Here is a 4,048-nt window from a genome sequence, read left to right as displayed (position 1 = left end):
TATTTCGTAATTTACTGTAGCTGTGTTATCACGAAAGGATTCCTTTGATCTAAGAAAGTATACAAGCTGAAAGGTAAGTAGGTAAAGCTGAGCGAAAGTAGACTGTAATAAAATGACAACCCAGAAAATGTATGAAATGCACAGATATATACAAATACATTGTAAATCTGTGAAGAAATGAAGTCTAATGTGTGATTATGCAATATTGTACACACTTGAATAAATATATTGAACTTTAGTATCATGAGCTATGCTGATGTGTGCTGTTTGTACGAATCATTTGTGGCTTGTACCAAGAAACTGATGATTTGTGCAGTTTCTTGTTCAGGTTGAAGAACAAGTAGTCAGGTAAAGTTTTTTCCTTGATTGGCGTCATGCGATAAAAAATTGGCCATGTTTGAACATTGTCAATTTTACCCCGAAGTAGTACAAATTGCAATTTAAAGGGACAATAAGATTAAAAAATAAAGAAAATATTTACTACTTTTACATTAATTTTGAATTTTATATAACAGGAACATAAAAGGAAAGTCACACAAAGTCTTTGTTGTAAAGAGCACTGAAAATATCCGAAGCAAATGGATAACGAGACACTTAGGACTACAAAGAACTGCAACACCTATAATAGATCATAAAACAACAAGTATAGAACATCTTTTTTTGGACATCACTGAACCTGGGAACATTTTTGGCGATAATGAAAAATTGCCGACGCCATTCCGACGGAATGACTCGTAGATTGGCGATATTTTGTCTACATGCTCAGTCAAGTCTGAACAACTTTTCGTATAAGAGCAACTCCAAAATCGTAAATAAAACAACTGACGTTCTATACGAAATCAAAAACATAATTTGAGGAAAATGTATGGATTACTAAAATTTATTTTCGTCGTTTCAGGGTTGCTCCCATACGAAAAGTTGGTCAATATCAGGGCCTATGCATGTAGATAAAACAAGCCAACGTATAAGAAATCACAGCATTACGGCAGCATTTCAATGCACAGTCGTTTTCTCACTGCTAGGTGCTATTTCTATAATCTCGATTTTTGTGGCTGCAGTCAACTCCTCAAACAAAGAATCGTTACTTTAATATTAAAATAAGGGCTATGAGCAAATCATTGACATTTTCATTTCTTGAGTTTTCTCACAGTAACTATTCTGCTAGTTAATGAATTACCAAATATAGAGTATCCCGAATATATACTACACAGTTTCGAAAAAAAATTAAATGCTTCTCATATTTATTGAAAACCCGTATGCCCGTTACTATTTAACACACTAACGATATTCCATCTCATAAAAGCTCCGCTAGATAACTAAGTAAAATATATAGCAAAGATTCATCCTTGCGAGAGATTCTCTACGAGTGATATGCACGAATTAACCTCACGGTACGTAATCAGATGTACTTGTTATTTATTAAATATGTAGGTACTTGTGCCTACAGTACCTACATATTTAATAAATAGTCAATGGTTTTTTATGATAGGTACTTAGGTTACTAAATATACTAGATAATACAAATTGCAGGCACCATTAATATCGCGTTATTAATAAATTTTACAGGTATTTCAACTGGAAACCTATCTGGATTTTCAATATTGCGTTTACACAAGTGACACTCAGGATTCGAACGAACTCTCGATAATCGAGTAGTTGTAATACTCGAAATGAAACAATTTTATGTAGACAGATAATTAACAATATATTTATCGGCAAATCCATACATATGTGTTGGTTGAAATTGTTTTACATTTAAGTTTATTTATAAAAATAATGTGATTTTCTGTGTGGAGATGGTAGTAGGAAAATTAGAGGATTTTGCTTAGGACAAAATTTGACTTTGACGTCATTCCATAAAATGTCGGATCTATAATGGATTAATTTCAAACCATATATATTTTATTTCAATATATTAAAAAAATAAAAAAAAATCTGAAAGGTAATAGTGTTTTACCCACAGATTTATATATCCTAAATATATATACTAAAAATCTGTGGATTTAACGAAATTAAATTAGAGAGTTGAAAATTCTGGATTCTATTTCATTCTTCGTCTCATTTGAGTGTGTTCCCGGTATATCCATGGCCATTGGGTGTCAGAGCCCATGGTCTACTTTCCTACTATTTTGCCACCACTTCGCGCAGCCATCGGCATCGCTGGCTGTTGGACATTGGTGGTACGCATAGGTGTCATCCTTGAAGACATCAAGCCGGCACTTATCGGGGTTGTATTAATACATGGTACTTATGAATCGGAATCAATGATATATTTAATCGCTAATAGATCGCTAATAGACTATAATAAGTTTGTTTTTCAGACAAACAAAATAAAGCATCTGTATGAGAATTCCTGTTATATAGTTATTTGCATAGGTACATAAATGTCCTAGTATGTTCATTCTAACCGAACTTGTTGAACTTTATCTGACTTATTAATTAAATCGTAAAATTGGAATAAATAAAATAAATTCCTAATTATATTTTTTCATGATTCTCTAATACTATGCTTATCATGGGCCGATAACACTTATTGTGGGTAAGGTACACCGGTAGTCTCCTCCACTTCTCCCTAACTGATGTTTGCCTATTAGTTTTCCTTTTTAACACTATCTCGCTTAACGCACAGTTAAAATATACTTACATTGTTTCGATAATTATGAACTATTTAGTTTACTATTGATAACCTTTTCAAATGAAAAGGTTATGAATAGTTGAAATATATAAATGCTTAAAATATTTTTTTACAATAAACGTCCAAATATTAACTCATCGACTACCTCAAAATGAATTTCTGGACGTAGATTTTATAACGATAAATTAATTACACGAGATTCCCTAATTTGCATCAGCGATGACAAGGCCGCGCATGACTAATTAGGATGACGTTTCGTAAATCGTGCGCGGGCGCAGGGCAAGCATGGAATATATACATTACAGAAAATAAAAAGATTATACAATGTTAATTGATCATCAGTCATATAAAATAATTTTATTGTTTTATATGACTGATGATTGATGATTATATTATTATACAAAAAATCACAGGAGTGGGTTGTACCGTCAACTTGAACGTTAACGCCATTATGTCAAAGTTAACTGAAGCAACACATCCTAAAGAGCTTAAACTTGGCATGGCATACCTACCTAGAGGTATCAATACTTTTTGTAGAGAAACAAACGCTTCATTAAAACTTGGCTAGTTTTTACAAGATCTCAGGATCTTTATGGTTGCATTACAGAAAACAGAGATGGTCATTCTATCTCTTTATGTACTGAGAAGTCAAAACTTTTATTGCTTTTTAAATAGTATTATAATAAGATAATCGATTAGCATATTGTATCGCTAGGCAATACACAAATCACACACTCGATACAAAAAATGGAAAGGTGACTTTGGCCTCTGCCTTCTAAAATTCCCAACCTAAAACTTTTAAAAATATTTTCTTGAGTTTATTTTTTCAATTCTCTTTAATATCAGTTAGTTCTTATTTGTTAGTAAACTTTATTTAACGTCATTTGTTAGTAGTAACATTATTAGTTAAACGATTTCTCTTCGGTAAAACATTAATTAATCAACTCTATGTTATGTTACATTCTAGTCAACAAAGACCGAGATATCTGTTTTCTCTATATTTAAGTGTGAACGAGTGCGTGAGTATGAATTAATTTCATTTTTACGAATATGAATAAGCCTTCTAATCACTGTCAACTGTATTAGAGATAAGTACGACACTATTTCTTGCTATAGAATAGTTCATTAGACGAGTCTACGTCGTCACAAAGAAATCTACTTTGAACAAACTCTGAAGTTAACGTAAAAATAAAACTCTTTTATTTTTAGTCAGAGCCGTCTTAGAACCAGTTGCTAGGCTAGGATTTTCTGGGTGACAAGACGTTTTACTATGGATATGCACTTCATATAGAAGGTAATAATGATAACGTATTTATTTATAATTAATTTCTTGAGACCAATATGAGTTTTTCAATTAATGGGAACGAATATGAGCCTGGCGCTATTGCTTGAGATGCACTCCGTCATCCTACG

The sequence above is a fragment of the Plodia interpunctella genome, chromosome Z (assembly GCF_027563975.2).
Source record: "Plodia interpunctella isolate USDA-ARS_2022_Savannah chromosome Z, ilPloInte3.2, whole genome shotgun sequence".
NCBI classification, from domain to species: Eukaryota; Metazoa; Arthropoda; class Insecta; order Lepidoptera; family Pyralidae; genus Plodia; species Plodia interpunctella.
The sequence above is the reverse complement of the archived record's forward strand: the minus strand, read 5'-3'. Positions refer to the sequence as shown.